Raw genomic sequence first — 23,620 nt, forward strand, 5'->3', positions numbered from 1 at the left:
TGTTTCAAGTAGATATTCATTTAGATTTAATATACCCATATATCAAAACCAATGAAAGTAAGCAAACAGATCTGTACATAGGTACCAAAATCTGTTACATCATTGTTTGTAATGACTTTGCTAAGATTTTTTTGCATCTGCACAAATAATGATGAAATTTGAATCTAAGGCCTCTATATCAACTAAGTATTTGTAATTATTTATACCTCTCAGTTTCAGGATTTTCTGATTTTCTGTTTCACAGACTATCTAAGCAGATAAACCTTGGTTTGGCCAAAAGTAGGTTCATGCATTGCTTTGTTTCTTCCAAAAAGCCAACACAATGCTCACAGCAACCAGTTTGTTATCAAAAAATCAAACCAGTTAGACATTATAGAGACCTGATAACTCGTCATTTGGATTTTATATTCCAACAAGTTAGTTTGGCAATGATATTGCCATAGGCTTAATGGCTGAAATTCTCTGGTCACTGATACTGTTCTGGAAAATTTCATATGCTACAAAAAAGGGGCAGTATAGTTAGAAAAAAAATCATAACACAAGGATTATGTATATTATTTAAAATTTAGAAAAATAAAGTCTCTCGTATCCAAATAGTCTCATATATTAAAAGAAAACAAAATTGGAGATTAAATGAAAGATAAGGTGATACAATATAAACATGATTCTATTACATTGGAAATCAGTATCATATTCTAAAACATTCAAACTCTGTGAAATATGACTTTTTTTATTTCAAAGGCTCTTTTTGCCTCAATGTATCGCTACTGTACTGTTTATTCTTTTTATTAAAAACCTTGAGGGAGATACAAAATGTTACCTACCCTTTTCAGAAAATCTCCCAAAGAAGTAGAGGAACAATCCAAAGGTCTTTAATGACATTTTTATAGTTTCCGAATTTACATTAAATGTATTTTTTCTTAAAAAAAAAACCTTTTAATCAGCTCCTAAGAGAAGTAATTATTAAAGATAATCTAAGAAACAAAGAAAACAAACCTTTATTTATCAGAAGATATGGGGACTAAATTCACAAAAGGATTAAAAAAATACTACTTTCTTTTTCCTAATCAAACTTTGAACTAATGAAACCTTAAAACTAAGCCATAGTTAAACTTAAGCCAAATTTTGTGTCGTGGGTTTGTTTTACAACTGAAGCAGAACTATAAAAAACTAGGGCTTAGCTTTATGAATTAAAAATAATCTAGATGGCATAATTTAATTTTTAATTTCCTTTTTTAGGGATCAAGTATGATATTTTGAGACAACTATAAAGTAAGAATATCACAAACATTTTAATCTGGGTTAATCTTGTTAAAGAGAAATTTTTCAACAGGCCTTTGCTAGTATGAGCATATTCCTTTGTTAAATGGTACTAAATCTCAAATCTCTATTTAATGTATTAAAGATGGCTTGGTGTTAATTATAGCTGTAAACATTTAACAGTTGATGATTAAATGCGCAGTGCACATATTAAATCTTACAAGACTTAATTAAACATAGCATGCAATCAATATGAATTTTAAACTACTCTTTAAAATTCCATGTTAAATGTAATTTGTAAAAGAGGTGCATACATTTCTGAGAAAAAAAACCATTTATCCCCATTTATTTCTTATCTCCAAGTTTCCTCTTTTATTTGATGAATGGCTTGGCAAGAAAAGGTAGAATATGCCCAAAACATAAAATGTCCAAATATTTTGGGAACATAGGCTAGGTGGAGAAACATTGTGTTAAGGTTTTGATTTTCAATGAATTGTAAAAATGTGTGAAAGTTGGTCAACAGCCAACCTCCAATAAGTAAAATCATGGTGAAAAAAATTAGTACACAGCTTTATCTCTCTTGTTAATAGACTATTTTTATAAGAAGCACAGAAATTCAGGAGATCTGGAAAATAGTTGTCTTTATTCTGTTGCAGCAGCACATCAACTCCAAATCATTTGCATCGCATTTCTTCCTTGAAGTCAATGAAGAATGTTGCATGCCAATGTGAAAATTAAAGGGGGAACTGCTGCATTTTAAAATAGAATTCTTATTGAAGAGCAGGGAATTTGCAGGTTTCTTGTATTGCCTCCAACTACACATACCTTTAGCAGTGCTCATCCTTACATTGCATGGGAAATCCACACAGGGCCACTCATAGTTTATTATATGGATTCATTGATTACACATATCATCTAATATGACTTTTATAATCATTGTTACTTAGCAGCTTGTTTGTATAACACTGCTCTGTGGATAAGAGAAACTATAAATGGACCACATCAAAGGCTGCATCCAGTTCCCATAAACCCCAGCTCCATGGTGATTGTAATGTTTCTGGAGCAAGGGTGTTTACTGCATGAAGCTTATCACCAAAGCTCTGCTATCAGAATTGAAAGAGGCCAATGTTAGTCACTAACAAAGGATGGCCTGAGCTGCCATATCTTTGCCCTCAAACAAAGGTAAAGAATGAAGGACAGCACTATTTATTTGTAATAAATTACGTTAATGAATTATTTCTCAATCTCTAAATTCATTACCTTAGTCATACCTTGATTAACCCTTCCCACATCTTAACTGTTCTCAGGGCTAGGAAATTAAAGAGGCAGTAGGTGGGCTGAAGGAAACTGTAAATTATATATTTAATGAAGAGCGATTTGTCAGAGCATATACGTTTGTTAGATATGTGTACATATATGTATATATGTATATGTAAGTATATACATATGCATATACATATGTGTAATATGTGTGTGTACCTACATAGATCACTAGAGTTGTCCATTCCACTTTATAGTAGATGAAATGTGCTCAAAGTCATCTATTCAATGACACTATTCTTTATCTAAATAAAGAAAAATAGCTGTAGCCCAGCAATGGAGCTGTCCAGGGGGTTCAGTAGCATGTACCATATGAATGTGACGGCTTCTTATTTACATGTCGCTCATGTTTATGCAAGTTCAGGAAGAATATAGCTGCTCCTTCGCTCTCCAGGAATCACAGATACCGGTCAAATTTACAAACAGTAGCCACATTTGAGCTTGTAATGTATTTTTCATGAAAAGCTAGAAGCACTAATGTTGGGGTGGGGGGGATTGGGGGGAGAGAAGCAGCACAATTTGCTTTGAAAAGATAACAGACATTTTTCAAAAAACAAATACTGTACATTCAATTCAGCTCCTTTAGTTGCTTTCATGTTATAGGAATTCTGCTGGTGATGAAAACAGCATACAGCCAATCAAATGGCAGTACTCTAGTGCCATCCAAAGTAGAAGCCTAGTGTTTAAAATAACCCTGATGAATTATTCATAAAGAGCTGATGTCTATGCAAATTACAGAACCATGCACCCACCTGACCACCAAGGGGAGAAAAACATGGGGGGGGACAAAAAAAAAAGAGAGAAAGAAACCCATCATGCTTTTAGCATTCTCCAGAACCTATGTAATCAAATGATAATATTCTTTCATTAAATGCATCAAGGAATTATAGTCCTTACCTGGTTAGTTTGTAGGGTCTTCAGATTTTCTGGATGGAATAACTGACTGTGTATGCAACCAATAAAACTGAGCTGAAAAGCTGATTAAGGGCACTTAGTTAATGCAAAGCCACTCACTGAATATTCATATGATGCCTGTGTTTATGCAAATTAAAGCAAAAGAAAGCCCAAGGGGATTGGTTGCCATAGCCCACAAATACTGTGTACAGCAGAAAATGTAGAGAATAGCGACAAATAAATCTTGAAATTCATAGCTTAGAAGCAACAAAAAAATATATAATGAAGTATTAAAATTCCTAGGTGAATTACAGTTTTAAAGGGCCTTATTTAATCATATCACTTTAAGACTATCTGATATTTCTAGCATGTAATAATCTATAATTATCATCATTTCAAAAGATATTGTCATATGTGTTTGCTAGCTTTATTTATCCTGCAGCCACTTATATAAGTAGATTCCCTTAAGCATTGGATAGCAAGGAAAGAAATGATTCCAATAAAAATTATAATTCAATACACTAATAACCCACCACATGGGCATGTGTTATCCTTTATTAAGCCTTCCATGTGGCAGTATCTTCAGCAAGAAAAATCACAGAAAAGTAGAGTTTCATTGGAAGTCTCTTAGGACTGGGTTTAATGCTTTGGTTTCTTAATTCTGATATATAGCTGCTTCTTTTGAAATGGCTTGTTGCTTTGTATTGGAACAGACACTGGGAACCTTTTTTTTTTTAACCAAGAAGTCTTCAGCACATGCATTTAGATGCAAAAATAGATCTAAGAATACCAAGCATTACAGTTTTGGAACCCAGATGCAACAGTGTTTCATGAACTGCATGTAAAATAGGTAGTCTCCTACTTTGATGAGTTATGTATTTGCACTATGTGAGTACCTTTTACAGGTATTGAAATTATTCATCATATTCACATGATACCGTGCATGCCTGGAGCAAAAGAGCTTTTGGACTTGAAAGTATTTTTTCAGCTTTGTTACTTTGGTAATAAGCCAGCGAGGAGATTACTAAAGTTGTTGTTGGAGGCCAATTGACTCATTTCTGCTGATTTATCCTTGTCTAATTTTTCAAAGATAGGAGCCAGGATACCAACAACATTAGCTTTCCCCTTTGTAGAAAAATAACAGTCCATCACAATCCATTGTTCTCCTTGGAGAAGTTCTCTTTCTTACTCCACAAAGTACTTCCAAGAAAAATAAATAGACCAGAATAACATAAGCATCTAAACAAAGGTAATAATACCAATCAGAAATTTCTAGAAGAATGGCTCCAGTTCTTGTAAAAAAAAATTATTTCTCCAAAAGTCATTTAGAAAGGTTTCCTTATGGCTACTTGTGACTGCCTGGCCATAGTTTTCATTAGATATAAATGTCTTTCTCCCTATTTAAAAAAAAAAACCACTCACTGGTTTTCAATGAGAATGGTCCTTAATTTTTAAAATATCCTTATTGACATCTACTTAAAATTCCTTTCCATCCACCTTTTTTTTTTAAGGTTTAAAGAACCTACTTCAAGCAAAATTTGATTGGTCCCATCAAGTGCCTAGAATGAATGCTAAGAAATTACTTGTTATGAATTACTATTATTGTCCCTGATGATTTCTCTCAGTTCAGCAATTGGTAGAGTTTTCTTCATTTATTTTTGCTTAGAGTTGATCAAATAATAGAATAAAATAAATGGAAAACCACTACTATGTTTCCTTTGATTTTTTTTTTAATCTGGGGTTTCCTTTTCCCCTACTGTTTTAACAACAGAAGACAGGAGAAGATGATTTCTTGACATTTCTAACTACAGAATGTTAAATTAAATCAGTCAAAAATCTTATATTTAGGGTGATCAGTAAACAGGTGCCTTTCATTAAACTTCTCTTTCTCCCATTGTCTTTTTCCTGATACCAAACAAAATTATGCTTTCTTGAAAACCTGAATCACTGGCCATAATTAACTATCTCATTCCTAGATTTCCAAGAATCTTTCTGATCACTTTAATTCTGAATGGCACATGTCCTGCTATGGAATATGTGTTTCAATAACTAACAATTAATTTAGGAGGTTATCATTGTTTGGTTATGCTTTCAATGGCACAGTTCATGCTAGAGGATTTGGGAGACTAAAAACCCAACAAAATAACACTATATTTCTGCTTGCTAATTCTAGGCTTTTTTTAAAAATAGAAAAATTAGCCTCCTTTTGCACCAAAATCCAAATATACTTTAACTGAATATAGTCATTTCCCAAATAACCTGCATTTGCCATGTAAAGACAGAGATTGTGGAGAATCACATATAGAATTCCAGATCCTGGGGCAGAGACAAGATGGCAGAGAAAAGGCAGAGACTCACCTTATTTCTCCCTCAAATCCTTCTGAACACCTTTAAGTAATGCCATAAAATAATTCTGGGAGCAGAAGAACCCACAAAAGGATGGTGTGAAATAATTTTCCATCCAAAGACAACTTAGATGATCAGCAGGAAAGGTCTCTTGCACCTAGGTGAGAAAGAAGCACAGTCCAGCTCAGGCCCTAGCAAACCAGGAGCAGGCCTTGGGGCAACTGAATCAATGGCTGAATTGTTGGTTTCCAGACTTCTCAGCTCAGGACAAAGATAGCCCAAAGACAACTTAAATGGTCAGCAGGAAAGGTCTATCACACCAGGGTGAGAGTGGAGCATAGTCCAATATAGACCACGCCAGCAAAGCCCCAGCCCCAGCAAACAAGAAGCAGGCCTTGGGAGCCACTGAATCAGCAGTAGCAGCAACTGCTTCCAATTAGTCCACAGATAGCAAGGGGATCAGAAAGAGATTACAGGGGTCTTTTTGCTAGCCCTAAAGCAGGATTCTATTGCTTTGCCCACACTCAGATCCAGGTCACAGTCCTGAGTGGCAGTCCCAGGGTAAGAAGGAGCACTAGCATAGCAGAGCTTGTGGCTAGAGTGGAGGGGGGGGGCCTCTCAACACAGTTCCAGGGCAGAAGAGTTCTTGTAGTCACTCACAGATCAGAGAATAGGCCAGGAGAGTAGTAAATGCACCTTCCTTAGATCATACCACCTTGGAAGAATTGAAAACTTACAGGTCCCTGCAAGTAGCTCTGAAAATAGCTGCACAAAACCCCTGAGGCTTGGGACAGTGTGTCCCCCCACTCTAGAAGTAGAGTCCCATTTTAACAGTTAATAAAAATCAAGAAATAGACTGAGAAAATGAGCAAACAACAGAATAAAATTCTGACCATAGGAAGTTGCTATGGTGACAAGGAAGATCAAAATAGACACCCACAAGAGGATAACAAAGTCAAAACTCAGTGCCCAAAGCCTCCAAGAAAAATACAAATTCGTCACAGGCCATAGTAGAGCTCAAAAGTTATTTTGAAAATCAAATCAGAGAGATAGAGACAAAATTAGGATGAGAAATGAGAGTGATACAAGAAAATGATGAAAAACAAGTCAACAGCTTGGTAAAGGAGACACAAAAAAGTACTGAAGAAAATAAAACATTAGAAACAGACTAGGCCAAATGGTAAAAGAAGACCAAAAAAAAAAAATGAGGAGAAGAATGCCTTTAAAAAAAGCAAAATTGGCCAAATGGAATAAGAGGTCCAAAAGTTCCCTGAAGAAAAAAAGTCCTTAAAAATTAGAATTGAGTAAATGGAAGCTAATAACTTTATGAGAAATAAAGAAACAATAAAACAAAACCAAAAGAATGAAAAAAATAGAAGACAATGTGAAATAGCTTACTGGAAAAACAACTGACTTGGAAAGTAGATACAGGAGAAATAATTTAAAAGTTATTGGACTGACTAAAAGCCATGAGCAAAAAAAAGCCTAGACATCATCTTTCAAGAAATTATCAAGGAAAACTGCCCTGATATTCTAGAATCAGAGGGTAAAATATAAATTGAAAGAATCTACTGATCACCTCCTGATAGAGATCCCAAAATGAAAACTCCCAGGAATATTATAGCCAAATTCCAGAATTCCCAGGTTAAGGAGAAAATATTGCAGTCAGAAAGAAACAATTCAAGTATCATGGAGTCTCAGTCAGGATACCACAAGACTTACCAGCTTCTATATTAAAGGTCTGGAGGGCTTGGAATATGATATTCCAGAGGGCAAAGGAGCTAGGATCACAATGAAGAATCACCTACCCAGCAAAAGTGAGTATAATCATTCTGGGGGGAAATGGACATTCAATGAAATAGAAGACTTTCAAGCATTCTTGATGAAAAGAGCAGAGCAGAATAGAAAATTTGACTTTCAAATACAAGACTCAAGAGAAGTATAAAGAAGTAAACAGAAAGGAGAAATAATAAAGGACTTTAATAAGTATAAACTGCTTATATTCCTACATGGGAAGATGATTCTTATAGTTCATAAGAACTTTCTCATTATTAGGGAAGTTAGGAGTATATATAGACAAGGGGCACAGTTATGAGTTGAGTATGAAGGAATGATATCTAAAAAAATAAAATTTAAGAATGAAAGAGGAATGTACTAGGAGAAAGGGAAGGGGAAAGGTAGAATGGGGTAAATTATCTCACATAAAAAAGTCAAGAAAAAGCTTTTACAGTGGAGAGGAAAGAGAGGAAAGGCAAGGGAGAGTAAGTGAACTTTACTCTCATCAGAATTGGCTCAAAGAGTGAAAAACATAAACAATTGGTTGTATATAGAAATCTATTTTACCCTACAGGAAAGTAGGAGGGGAAGGGGTTAAGAGAAGGGAAGGGCATGATAGAAGGGAGGGCAGATTGGGGTGGAGGGCAGTCAGAAGCAAAACATTTTTGAGGAGAGACAGAGTGAAAGAGAGAGAGAGAGAGAGAATAGAATTAATAGAGGGGGAATTGGATGGAGGGAAATGCAATTATTAGTAGTAATTGTGAAAAAATTTTAGAGCAAATTTTCTGATAAAGGCCTTATTTCTCAAATATATAGAGAACTGAGTCAAATTTATAAAAATAAGAGCTATTCCCTAATTGATAAATTATCAAAAGATACAGTTTTCAGAAGTAACCATAAGAAAAAATGCTCTAACTCTCTATTGATTGGAGAAATGTAAATTAAAACTATTCTGAGGTACTATCTCATATCTATTAGATTGGCTAATAGGACAGAAAAGGAAACTGACAAATTTTGGCTGGGATGTAGGAAAAAATGAGACTTTAATACGCTGTTGGTGGAGTTGTGAACTGATTCAACCATTCTGTAGAGCAATTTGGAACTATGCCCAAAGGGCTATAAAACCATGCATATCCTTTGACCCAGCAAAACCACTACTAGGTCTGTATCCTAAAAGATGCAAAAAAAAAAGAAAAAAAGAAAAAGGACTTTTAAATATAAAAATATTTACAGCAACTCTTTTCCAGTGTCAAAGAATTGGAAATTGAGGGAATGCCCATCAATTGGGGAATGGCTAAACAAATTATGGTCTGTGATTATGATAGAATACTGCTGTGCCAGAAGAAATGATGAGCAGGATGCTCTCAGAAAAACCTTGAAAGACTTACATGAACTGATGCAAAGTGAAATGTGCTATGTACAAAGCAAACAATACTGTGCAATGATCGGCTGTGAATGACTTAGCTATTCTCAGCAATACAATGATCTAAGATAATTCTGAAGGATTTATGATGAAAAATGCTATCCATCTCCAAAGAAATAACTGAGGGTGTCTGAATACAGATTGAAGCATACTTTTTTTTTTACTTTCTTTATTTTTCTTGATGACTTTTTTGTTTCTGTTTTATTTCACAACATGACTAATATGGAAATGTTTTGCATGACTACACATGTATAACCTATATTGAATTTCTTACCTTTTCAATGAGAGGAGTGGGGAGGCAGGAAGGAATTTGGAACTCAAAGTTTTATAAACAAATGTTAAAAATTGTATTTACATATAACTGGGGGAAACAAAATACTAAATAAATTTTAAAAATAAAGACAGGGATTATGAGGAAACTGAAGCTTCTTTCACAAGGCTACCTCTAACATCAAAGGACATTCTTTTCATCTTTACACAGAAGACAATGAGCTGGCAGAGGAAAGTGTAAGCAGGTAACATTAATGTCACCTTTTGTCCAATTCCAGATATCATTACAGGGACTATCTTCCCTTCTCTTGGACTGAACCTCTTCATCTCTGGCCCTTGAATAACTCTGGAGTATTTCTGACAACCCCAAAATATTTATAAACCACATCCAAACTGCCCTAGGCTGTGATCTCCTCAGGTCTCTTATCCTGTGTCTAAACATTACTATGTCAAGTAAAAATCTGGAGATTATTTAGAGAATTGGGGCTATGTAGGGAGCCAGAATAAATTATTCCAGTTGGAAGAGATTTTTTAAAAACTATTTTCAAATGTTTTAAATGAATGATCTATGAATCTACATAATTCACAAATTCATAACGGCCAACTCTTCATTTCATTTTTGGCTCTGTTTGTACAGTGGTCCTAAAGGACCATTTATTAGTTATGACAAAACTTTATTTAAAGAAACAAATAGTACAATTCATTAGCTGCTTCTTTTAGAAGTCTGAGGCTCTCTCTGAGGGTCCAGAGAGTCTGCACTTCATTCTGCACAGAAAATGGAGAATGGAATCTGGAAGGCTTAACCATTAAAGCAATAGTTTCTCTGTCTCTAGCTTTTTGGCTATAATATGAAGGAGCAATAAATTTTCACATCGGGATTGAATCCACTGTCAGCATATGATATTTTTGTTGCCAAGTTATGGATTTAGATTTGCAGTATCCAAGAAGCTATTTCAACTCAAAAAGATTGAACCCACAGATTACAGTAAGCTGCCAAGAGTTGGCAATCATGCCTTGGTCCAAAAAATTGGCTCATACCATCTGCTTTGTTTACCTGAAGTGGAATTATGAGCATAATTTTCCTTCAATAGCATGACTTTTCTTCCTTTTTTAACAACAAAAAAAGTTAGAATTCTTATTTTAAAAGTAAAATTTAGATCTTCTTAAATTCTGTCCTTGGGTTTCTCCCTGACAGCAGGATTTTTATCTAGGTAACACCAGGTCAATTTGGTTAGCTCTTACCCTGGAAAAAACATTCTAGAATTTAGAACATAAGTAGTCACAGTATTTTATTAAGGATTCAAATGTCCAGCCTTGGAGTAGGGTTTAAGTGACCATTCGCAAGTCACTTAACATCCCAGTATCCCAGGCAACTCTCTAAAATCTGATTCAATGGAAGGAGTTCCATAGTGGGAGGTTCCTAAAAGGATGAAATCATAAGCCTAGACCAACTTGAAACTCTGTCTTTGTAGGAACTGGGATCCATCTTGGAAGCTTCATAAAAATCCTCTCACTATAGTTCATTTTGTCCTCCTTCTTCCTGAGTTTCCTCTAAGAAAGCACAGACTATAGGTAAGGTCCTATGCACATTGTACATGCCTTATATATGCAGATATGTATGTATGTATATGTAAATATATATATATAACCTTTTATTTCAACCCTCAAAATTCATAAACAGATCAAATACTCGTTGTAGCTCATAAGCAATTGATACGTTTCAAGGCCCAACTCATCCTAAAACTTTCTGCCCAGGAATCTGTACAATCTTCTAGCCTCAGTGCTACCTTGCAGTTTGGCCTCCACTCAGAAGGGAAACGACCTTGGGGTTTTTAGAAAGTCAGCCCCCTTCCCATCAGACCTGCACTGTTTGAATAACTCATAGCACTAGAAAAGGGCAAAGTTCGGGTCTCTTTCTCCTCAAGTCATGATCCAGCCTTTGTTGTTTCTTCCAATGAAGAGACACATATGTTATCGACTGCTCTCCCAAGAGACTGGACCTGTCTGGGACCTCCGCTTTTCTCTAGAAACCTGTGTCCTCCAACCATTCAAGAGCTTGACATTGTCCAGGAACACCACAGACATAGGAATTTTCAACATTTCTCTAAAAGGCTGGGACTTCAGGAACACAGAAACCACTGTTGGCTCTGCTTCTCTCTGGTCTACGGCCAGCTTACTCAGCCCTCTCCAAAAAGAGCCAAGTATACCACTCTCAACCCTCTCACTCCACTTATGGTTCTGGAACAAAGGAGTAGCTCTAACCTACAATAGCCCTTGGCAACCAATTCATCCCCAATGGTTCCATAAGTCAATTAATTCCAAACTGATGAATTTTAAGGAGATGTCATCTATTCTCTTTCCCTTCAACTCCCTTGCAAAGATCAGCTCTTGGTCTTCCCCCATAAGGCAGCTAGGTGGTGCAGTGGATACAACTTTGGGCTTAGAGTAAGGTAAAGGCTGAGTTCAAATCCAGCCTTGGATACTTATGATCTGTGTGACTTCGGGCAAGTTACTTAACCTCAGTCTGCCTCGGTTTCTTTGTCTGCAAAGTTGGGATCATAATAGCACCTACTGCAAAGGCTTGTTGTGAGTTCATCTGAGATAATATCTATATGGTACCTGGTGGCACTTCTTTTTGAGAATACGTCTACAAACTTTCACCATGTATCTTTCCACTTTCTTTACCGGTCTTTATTTCTCTTTATCTTCCTCTCTTTTTCATGTCTTTGCAGTTTTGATGTGGGGTTTGGATCTGTAATCCTGCCTGGCCTCATGTAACTGTCAATAGAACTGATTCAGGTCTAGGAGAGCTAGCTGCTTAAAGTCTAATTCAATACTTGCAGAAAATGTGTGTGCCTCCATCTTCAGGGTAGTTTTAAAAGGGAGATTGTCAATTTATAACTCCTGCTATCAATGAAATCTATATATTGCATTGAGGTATGATTAGTTCCTGGAGTTGGTCCATGTGTTTTCAATTCTATAATTTACTAAATATCCCCATCATCTGAGGAGTAATTGGCATGGGTGTACTTACCTAAGGATTTACTTTACTAATATTCTTATTAGCCCCCAAGAAGTTTTTTCTTAGCCAGCTACAAAGAAGCTCAAGGTTTGTTTTTTGAAGAGGAAGGGGGTACAGTTCTATCTAGAAAGGGAAACTGGGGAACCCAAACAGTTAGTGGAAACAGTTCAGAGGACACCTTTCCAGTCTTCCTACACCTTACTCACTGACAAGTACACTTTGATCCAGTGACACTGGGCTCCTAGCTGTTCCACAAACAGGACACTCTATCTCTCTACTCCAGGAATTCTCTGCCCTCCAACCATGGAATGCTCTCCCTTCTCCTCTCTGACTGCTGATCTCCCTGACTTCTTTTAAGTACTAACCAAAATCCTACCTTCTATAAGAAGCATTTCCCAAACCCTCTTAAATCCAGTGGCTTCCTTGTTAATTATTTTCTACTTTATCTTGTATATAGCTTGTCATCTCCCCCATTATATAGCTTGTCATCTCCCCAAAAACTGCCAAAATAATCTTTCTAAAGCACAAATCTGAACCCAACATTCCCCTCCTCAAGAACCGTCAATGCTTCCCTATTAACTCTAGGATAAAAAACAAATTCCTTAGCTAGATAGCTGAAAAGCCTTTCATAACCTAAAGGGCCATAGCCTACCTCTCCAAGCTTATGTCACATTATCTCCCTTCTCTCACGCTGTGTTCTGGCTACTTGCTCTTTCCTGAACTTTACCATTTCCTCTCCTACCTCTGTCCTTTTGCATTGTCCCTCATGCCCAGAATGCTCTTCTTTCTCACCTCAGCCTTGTAGAATCTCTGGCTTCCTTCAAGGCTCCCTTCATGTGCCACCTGTGATAGGGAAGCCTTTGTTGATCCCTCTATTTTCTCCCCCGGCCCCCCCCCCCCGCCACCATGTATACACAAAAGCAATTCAATTCAACAAGCACTTATAAAGTGCCTATTACGTGCTAGGTGCTATGCTAGATACTAAAGAATCAAAGGTGGGCTATAAGGTTCTTTAGGGTAGAGATCATTTATTTTTTTAAATATCTTTAGCCCTTAACATGATTTTTTTTGTATATTAGTAAATACATATTTGATTGGATTATATCAGATTGGTTTGGAATAGGAAACTAATCCAGTGGGCTTAAAGCTGACCTCTAGTTCTTTGTGAAAACTAGTAAAGCATTTGGATTGTCCATCCCTCCTTATATATGACTGGTCTGCCTCCTTTTCCACCTTTCTCCTTCCATAGATGTGATTGGATGGTACTTTTTTGCGACTTCTCACACTCACCATTGTTGATAATATGCCAACACCCCTTTAGACTCACCATGAATCTCTTCTGAGCTCATGAAGTTTCATGAGTCACAGCAAGAGAAGAAAATACACATGTTAAAAAAGTGGGGAGGAGGCGAGCTTTTATGGCAATGAGCCTCTTTGGATCATTGAACTAACTGTGTAGCTTCCCAAATGCAATCCAGTCTGATCTCTCCCTGTTCAATTCTCTATGCACATGGTTGTCTATCAGTAATGCCAGACCAAAATGTATGTAGTTGATGGACTAACTCAACAGGCTTCTTGTTCGACTACCTGCCATAAGATAAGCAATACACATTCTTCATGTACTCTTTTCCCCCACAGTAAATAGATAGGCCAATCTCTTTTTCATTAAGGAAGCTCTCGACTATTGCAGAACAATTGGTATAATATCTATAAACATGAACATTTGGAGAATCTCATTATCAATAAGGAATCCCTCTCCTATTTAGACATTGCACAGGAAATAAGAGTTATGTGTAAATAATTATAATAAAAGGCATAATGTGATAAGTACATATGGGAGGTCCAAACAAAATGCTACCAGAGTTCAGATGGAGAAATCAATTCTGCCTAGGAGAAATAAGGGAAAGTTTCATGAATACAGTGCCATTTAAGCTGGGCCTTAACATATGTAGATAATTTCTATATATAGAGAGATAAAGAAAGGATGTTCCAGGGATAGAGAACAGAATAAGCAAAGGCAAAGAAAGATAAAAGTGCAGAAATTGTTTGAAGAAATATAATATAGTTCAGTTTGAGTGAAGAATAGAGTATGTGAAAGGGATAAGTTGGAGATGAGGTTGGAAAGGCAGGTTAGGGCCAGATTGTGGGAGATCTTCAGTGTAAGACTAAGGATTTTGGATTATGTTCAGAAAGCAACAAGGTTCTTGAGCAACCTAGTGACAGGATTGGAAGATGAATCTAATATCAGTGTGTAGGATGGATTACACAGGGAAGAGACTCAAAGTGAGAAGTTCAGTTAAGAGGTTTTAACAATAGGTCAGAAGAGAAAAAGGTTATTTTTTGTTTTGTTTCATTTTTTGAATGACATAAATTAAGGTTGTGGTAATAGTAAGGAGATGTGAGAGATTAATTATTTAAAATGTCATTTTCTTTTTAATTGATGGAATATAATAAATATTTCCATAATATAGTACAATAAAAAGATGATTATGCATGAAACTGCAAATATACTATGCACAACTTGCTATTCCTTTCAAATATATGACAAAATTTTCATATAAATTTCTTTTTTTCTTCCCTCCCTCTACCCCCCCCTTAGAGATGGCTACCGTTAGACACAAATAGGTATGTGTGTGTGTGTGTATGTATATGTGTATGTATGTGTATGCATGTATGTATGTAATATTATTCTATACACACTTCTATTTATTAGTTCTTTCTCTGGATGCAGATAGTGTCTTTCTTCACGTGACCTTTATAGTTAATTTGGGTATTTATAATAGAGAAAATAACTTATTCATTCAAACTTATTCTTAAAACAATATTACTGTTATTGTATGCAGTGTTCTCTTGGTTCTGCTGATTTCACTCTTATCATTTTGTGCAAGTCTTTCTATGTTTTTCTAATATAATTGAGTTCATTATTTCTTATATCACAGTAGTGTTCCATCACAATCATATACCACAACTTGTTCAGCCACTCCCCAATTAATGAGCATCCCTGAAATTTCCAGTTCTTTGCCCTCACAAAGACAGCTGCTATAAACATTCTAGAATACATAAGTTCTTTTCCTTTTCCCCTAATCATCTTTGGAAATAAACCAAGTAGTGGTATTGCTGGGTCAAAGAGTATAGGCAGTTTAATAACTTTTGGGGCATATTCCAGATTGTTCTCCAAAATCTTTGGATCATTTCACAATTTCATCAACAATAAATTAGTGTCCCAATTTTTCCACATCCTCTCCAGCATTTGTCATTTTAAAAAAATGTATTAGTTTTTCTCCCCAATTATGTGTAATTTTAAAAATATTTGTTTTTTTTTAAAGTTTTGAGTTCTAAATTTATCCTTTCCTCCTTCATCTCACCCCTCCCCCAAGATGGTAAGCTATCTGATATAGATTATACATGTGCCATCACGTAAAACATTTCTATATTAGTCACTTTATGGGAGAAGATTCAAGCAAACAAATAAAAAAGGAAGTCAAAAATATTATGCCCCAGTCTGTTTTCAGATAATATCAGTTTTTTCTCTGAAGGAGGATAGCATTTTTCATCATGAATTCTTTGGGACTGTCTTAGATAACTGTATTCCAGAAAATAGCTAAGTCATTCACAGTTCTTCATTGTACAATATTATTGTTGCTGTGTACAATGTTCTTCTGGCTCTGCTCGCTTCACTTTGTATCAGTTGGTGTAAGCCCTTCCAGGTTTTGAGATTAAATAATTGACAAAACTTGATGACTGAAGAATGAATAAAAAGGACAAAATCAAGAATGATTCTCAGTTTTAAAGACTGAATTATTAGGAGAATCGTGATGCCATTAAATGTATAATAGAAATTGGATATGTTGCAAATTGAATTATCTGTACACACACTGTTTTCTCCTAGTAGAATGCAAGCTTCTCAAGAAGAGGGACCAAGCATAATGTTTGGCGTTATTGTTCAGTTGTGTCTGACTCTTTGTGATCCCTTTCAGGGTTTTCTTGGCAAAGATACTGGATTGGTTTGCCGTTCCCTTTTCTGGCTCATTTTACAGATGAGGAAACTGAGGCAAATAGGGTTAAGTGACTTGCTCAGAGCACACAGCTAGTAGGTGTCTGAGGCTGCATTTGAACTCAGGTCCTCTTGACCCCAGGCCCAGTTCTCTATTCACCATGCCACCTAGGTACTCTGCTTAACATTAGTAGGTGCTTAATAAATGTTTTCTGAATTGACCTGAGTGACTTTAGCTGGAGTTAGAGCTAGAGTGCTTTAGCACTCTACAGCTTTAGAAGGAGATCTCCTTAGCTCCTCCTAGCTGAATACAAAGGAAAGATGCCACCATCATCAGTAGTATGCTCAGATCTCAGGTACAGTGAAGATTGTAGGTACTGCAGAAGGGAAAAATGTGGAGGCTTATTCATCAAAGCTGATGGATCCTGAGACAGGCTTGGAATGTCTGCTATTGAAAGCATGGTTATTATAGGCAAACACAACCTGCTTGTTGACTGAGAGAGCAGTGTTCATATTTGGATCACGGTTTGAATCCCTCTACTCTATCCAGAGCAAATGGTAATCGTCCTTTAAAAGCTGATGAGGAAGAGGAGGTAGAGAGGGAGGAAAATCTCTGTTCCAAGCACTTTTTTTCCTGTAAAAATAAAAATAAAAAGGAGAGAAAAGCATAAAACAATATTATTCTGCATTCTCCACTTTGCCATTCCATACTGTACAATTGCCTAATTGTTCATGAGCTTCACAAAAGAGATGCCTTTTATTTTCTCCAGGCACTTAGAGATGACTAAGTGTCACTTAGTCAATTGGCAGAACAAAGAAGTCAATTTATGGATCACATTTTCTCTGTTTCGTTATTCTTGAAAATAATTCACTTTATTGGTTTAGTGTTCTTGAAAGGTGAGGGATTGACAGGCCTGGAGTACAGAAATATCATTTCATAGAATCAAGTTGCACATACTTGTCTCCTTTTAAAGCCAGAGGTGAAAAGGTAAGACTTACTCAGACTGCACAGACATTTAAACCTGGACCCCTCCTGGAGAAACTACTGCTGTTCTCTCAGCAACTGTCACTAGGCAATTGTCTTATGTTTCATAGATTTCCATCCACAGTAATTCTGGCTGTTGATTGATCTATCTACCATTACAAGTCATATATTTATGTGCACAAAAATACGCATGTATATGTGAATTGGAGTAGCTAGGTGGCACAGTGGATAGAGTGCCAGGCCTGGAGTCAGGAAGACTTGTCTCCCCGAGCTCAAATCTGGTCTCAGACACTTACGAGCTATGTGACCCTGGGCAAGTCATTTAATGCTGTTTGCCTCAGTTTCCCCACCTGTAAAATGAGCTAGAGAATGAAATAGCAAACCACTACAGTATCATTGCCAAGAAATCCCAAATGGTGTCACAAAGAGTCAGACAAGACTGCAAACCACATGAACAACAAATATGTATATTACTTAAACTATTAGAAGGTATAGAAATAGGACTGGACCTGTGAGTTTATTGCTATAGGGAACTCCCAGATCAGTAAACTCTCTACTAGTTCAGGCTGGCACCTTCTCCTCAACCTAGTCTTAGAGTTTTGCCTAGAACACTCAGAGATTAAATGACTTGCACAAGATAATGCAAGCAATATGTATCAGAAATACTTTCTATACCATTGCTGCCTCTGACCTGTTAGAAATAAGAACTGAAATGAATGTTAAATGTTTATAAATCTAGCTCTGAGGAAGGCATTTTATCGTTGGTATATTCATTCATGGTATTTATTGGAAAGAAAAAAAATTGTCATACTTTTAAGTACACCATTATACCATGATAATTTTTAGAAATAACAAATAGGTGCTGTACTATGAAGTAGAGATATTAGGAGCCAAATCTTTAGATCCTTTTGGAGAAGTGCCGAGTCTTAGAAAATGGAATATAGCTGTCCTTTCAAAGAAACTCTATTCTTTAAAGGAGGGACCAGAAACTTCTGAGGGTATCTGGGAAAATCCATAGGAAGTTTAGCAGTGAAGACAAACGTATCGTTTAGAATGATTTCCTCACAGATATCTTTTTACTCTTTCTGAGACACAACTAAAATTGAGGATAAAGTAATCCTACTGGAGACCCACCCCTCTCCTTCCCTTCCAAATGGCATAAACTAGTCAGATCCAATTCATAATGTCTTTTTAAGCAGTAAGTGGTTTTTCTGCATGCATAGCAAGCATTGAAACATATCATAGCCAAAAGCTGTGATTAGAAAACCTGCTTGTTTAGCAGTTTCAAAAAGAAGCAACGCGACAATCATACCAAAAATGGAAGCAGCAGATGGACGACTTATTTTAGGACATGTGGTGAGAATAGAGAAATTAAGCAGCAATTACTCTATGAAAAAAATAATGAGTTCAACTGGAAAAAAAACTAATCCAAATTTATTTCAGCCTCATTCTCAATTATGTTTTCCTCAAACTAAAGTTTGAATTAGAGAGAATGGATTGCAGAGGCTCTTTTTGCAAAAGGTACAACTTGCAATGACATAAAGTGATTGTTTGAGGAACTCTTAAAAACTGGGTCAAATGTTCAAAACTAGCATTTATTTTTAGATCACTAACTTCTTTTGCTCCTTAATTTTTCAGTATTGATATCTAAGTATTGCACTCAAGTTTGTTTAGCCTGGTGCTATTACTATTAAAATCTCCAGTTTCAGGTAGGTCCAAAGTATGAGAATGTCAAAATTTGGATGCTCAGATTACACATTGGGCTAAATGACCTATCAAAATTGAACTTCCTGTCATTTCATATGCTTAGGACTATCCTTAGTATTCGATAAAATTATGTTTAACATCAAAGTACGAGGGGGTTCCATATCAACTGATATCAAATAAAGTATATGTGGAATAATGGAATCCAAAGTAATTCCTTTACGCATAAGATGTAAACCCTCTGCCACAATGTTTATTTTGTTCAAGGGATAGATGCTAACCTGAAGTCATTTGAGTGTCAGAGTCAGGTCGTGAGAGTTCCAAGTTTTTGCCACATAATCCTATAGCACTTTCTGTATGCACTGTTCACTCTGATATCTTTGTCTTGCTTTCTTACTTATTTGCTGTGTGTGTGTGTGTGTATGTGTACCCGCATGTGTGTGAGCGCATGCATGCTTATTCTCCTCAATTAGGTTGTTTAGTCCTAGAGGATAAAGGAGAGGCTTTATATTTCTCTGTATCCCCCTGTGGAGCCCATCACAGTGCCAGATACCTAATAGGCATTTAATAAATATTTCAGTGCACAAATCCATGAATACCTAGTCCTTATAAATAAGGTCAAATATCAATCTGCACTTGGATCTCTTCTGGGTTATGTCCTTAGGGACCAGCCTGGGCCAACTAAGAATCATAGAATTTTACAGATGGAAGGGATTTTTTAAGATGATTATATTTTATTGATGAGGAAAGTGGGGACTAGGAAAATGAAGTGACTTGCCCAAGGTCACATAACACATATCAAAAATTATAAAAAAATACTGCATGTAATTATTTAAGATTAGCAACACAGTTTGTGATGGAGGATTAGGTCCTAATATGTCTATTAGTGTGGCCAATTTTGCAATCAGCATTGGAACCCTTGCTATTAGAGTCATCATGTCTTCAAAACTCCTAAGGGGAAAGATACGTTAATTTTTTTTTTATTCAAGTCTCAACTTGTGGTCCAGGAATCCTTGCGGGTCCCTAAAAATTTCTCAGAGAGTCTGCTAGGTCAAAAGTATTTTCATAATAATACTAAGATGTTTTAATTTCTAGTATGGTAATTGTCAATAGATACAACCCACATAAACAAAGACTCTTTGGTGGCAGTCCTCAAAAAATTTTAAGGGTGTACAGCGGTCCTGAGACAAAAAGGTTTGAGAACTGCTGAGAGTTTTTTGCCATGAAGACCGCTGTCATTGTAACCAACATCGTGGCCTCTAGAGCTGAAAAGGGTTTTAGTTACCCTCTAGTCATAGAAGCTTCATTTAAAAGATGATGAAATTGAGACCCAGAGGTTTAAGTGATTTGTCTAAGGTCATATAGACAGTAAGTTGCAGATGAAGGAACTGAATCCAAGTCCTCTGATATCTAATCCAGTTTCCTTTCCACTGTACCCCACTTAACTACATGAATGCCCATATCCTTACAATGCTGTTCTGGGCATTATTCCTGACTTCTAGGAGTTTATAATGAGGCAAATATAAAACATAGATGGAATAATTTGTTTTTGCACCGGATTCATATACAAAAAGTTAGTGCTGTGTCATGAATACTGATCAGTACATTCACATGTGCATATGTTTGAGAGATTAGGGAAGTTTCTACTTTTTTTTTTTAAATCTTGCTTTTAGGAAGTATATGAGCAGCAAACTGAAATCGGAACAAAGAAGAAACAGAGCATCCCCCTAGTCTTCTAATGGTCACAGAATGCTTCATGGGAAAAAAAATCATATGTAGCAAACCAACCTGTAAACAATGTTCTAGTTTTCTAAGAGCTGCATCTTAAGCGGACAGCATTCCTGCTGCCTAGTGGAAAATAATTGGCTAGCCTGCAAATACAATATTGTCCAGGAAGTTCTAGAACAGGAGTTCTTAGCCTTTTGTGCATATCTTAGATCCTTTGACAGTCTTTCTCAGAATAATGTTTCTAAATTCTTTTAAGTGTTTTAAATGTTTTTTTTAATTTAAATTCAATTACATTTTAAATGTTTTAAATGATTTTAATTTAAAATTTAAGTTTAAATACATTTAAATATTTTCAATTATTTTAAATAAAATATATAGAATTGCAAAGGAAGTCAATATATTAGAATATAGTTATCAAAATATTTTTTAAGTTCATGACCCAGTTCAAGAACCCTTGTTCTAGAGACATTGCCAAATGAAGAGAAGCCATCCCTTCCCCATCTTGTGCTTGCTCCATAGACCCTGTCTGCTCAGTGTCTCAGGAAGGTCCTCCAGAGGCAGCACTGGGGCATCAGTACTGCGGGTTCCTTCTTTTTTTATTTCCCTACTACCATTGCAAAAATGGTACGGAATTCTAACTCTGGCAGCACACTTAGGGGTATGTCCTTAAATTGTGCTGCTGTTGCTACAAAGTTATTAGGAAACCCACTAGAAAACTCTGATTTAGGCAAAGAAACAACACTGCATAATAAAATCATATTCTTATTAACTCAGTTGGAATAATTAGCATATCTTTTAGCACAAATGGCAAGAGGAGCCCCTTGAATGGAAAGATGTGAGCCAGCTTCTCTTTGTAATGGCTTAGCTGTTTTGCCTGCATCTCTTAGGGCCCCTCTTCTCTTTGATCTGGGACCCTAGCTCTCTCACTCTTCAGGCTTTCAAGGCAATATTTCCATGTTCCCTTGTTTCTCTGTCAGCTTCCGTCTCAGTTCTCCAATCCATCACCTGCCTCCCATTTCCCTTGCTTTCAGCCCTAATTTCATCCAGCTCCAGGCCCCATTTGTACAGTCTCTGCTTCTTCTGGCACATTTGAGGCTCAGATCTAGCACCTCAGTTGCTCCCAGTATCCCACTTTTTCATCCATCTTCCTCAAGACCTAGAATTACCTCTTCCTGAACTTTGGGGATTATTTTGGCTTTATTCCCCTTTTAGAAAAGAACTTTCCCTATAGGTTAGAAAACAGCATGATTTACATTTTCTAGTGAGACAAACTCATTTAAATAGCTTATGTAGAAAATGTATTGCATGGGGAAGGTGTTAAAGCTCTGGAACACTCTGTGTGTGTGTAGAGAATCACTTTATACTTCTGGCTACTAGCAACATTTCCAAACATCCTAAACAAAGCAAGTCAAGAGCTTCTGTTCATATACTAGCTAGGCTTTGTTTCTTGCAGTTTGTTGCTTTGTAATAATAATAATGATAATGACAGTAAGGATAGGTAACATTTACATAGCACTTTAAACTTTGGACTTTACATTTCTTAGCTCATTTGATCCCACAAGAAACCTGGAAGGTATGTGCTATTATTTTCCCCATTTTACACACAAGGAAACTGAGGCTGAAAGAACCTCAATGACTTCCCCAAGGTCACATGCCTGGTAAGGGGTTAAGACATGATTTGAACTTGGGTCTTCCTAAATCCAAGGCCAGCACTCTATCTAATCTGTTTCCTAGTGATTTACAGTTTTCAAAATTCTTCAACATCTCTTAGGTCATTTGACCCTCATAATTCTGTAAGGTAGACAGGGACAGTATGGCACCCATTTCATAAATGAGGGGACAAAAACTTGTAGATGCAATTTGCCCAAGATCACACATTAAGTGGCAGAGTCAGGATTAGAATCCAGGTCTTCTTAGTACCTAGGCCCAAAATGGAGAAATGAATCAGATTCTGAGGTAAATGCATTTGAGGTAAATTGTTCTGCTCTGCTGCTATTCACTTGGGCTATGGGCATCAGAATAGGTTGTCAACTGTTATCACTGTCCTTTGAAATTCTAATTAGCACTGTAGCAAATCATAACAGACCTTTCTAAACTTGGAAACAATCTCTTTTATTTTCATACTTCAAAGTTTATTTTCCCCGGGAATCTGAAGGTACTACCTGTGTATGCAGAACTTTAGCTTTAGACATTTACTTTGAAACTTTAGGAGGATCAATCAACTTATTAGTTATTTGCTTAAAATCCCTTTGACATTCAAAAGCTGTAAAATTGCCTTATCCTTGTTCTTTGAGAGATGAAAGCTGATTCATTCTGCAATGCCTGAAGGTTATATCTAGAACAAGGACTTATAAATCATTCCTGCCAAAGACTCAGTTTAGGTTTCTAGTCCTCACCTACCTGAAGGTATGAAAATTGAGGAGAGGAAGAGGAATAAGACAATGCAGCTAACTTGACCCATCACTCTTGATAGCATAATCCATCAGAATAATACATTTCCCTGGGGGGAGCAGGACTCTAGACAATTTTCCAGTCAGGGCTAATGACACTGAATCATGGAATTTCAGAAGTGAAAGGAATATCAGAGTTCATCTTATCTGACAGATGAGAGAAAATAGAGGCAAGTAGGTTGTGCCGTTTATAGAGCACTGGACCAGGACTCAGGAAGACCTCAGTTCAAATATGACTTCAGGCATTTATAAGCTATGTGACCTCGGAAAATCACTTAACTTCTGTCTGCCTCAGTTTCCTTACCTGTAAAATAGAAATAATAATACCAACTATCTTCCAGAGTTGTTGTGAGAATAAAATGAGATGTTATTTATATAATGCTTTGTAAAATCTTTTAAAATGTTACATCAATATTAACTATTATTGTTAGTATTGTTACTAACTAGC

This window comes from Phascolarctos cinereus, unplaced genomic scaffold (genome assembly GCF_003287225.1).
Source record: "Phascolarctos cinereus isolate Bilbo 61053 unplaced genomic scaffold, phaCin_HiC Scaffold_4;HRSCAF=312, whole genome shotgun sequence".
In the NCBI taxonomy this organism is placed as follows: Eukaryota; Metazoa; Chordata; class Mammalia; order Diprotodontia; family Phascolarctidae; genus Phascolarctos; species Phascolarctos cinereus.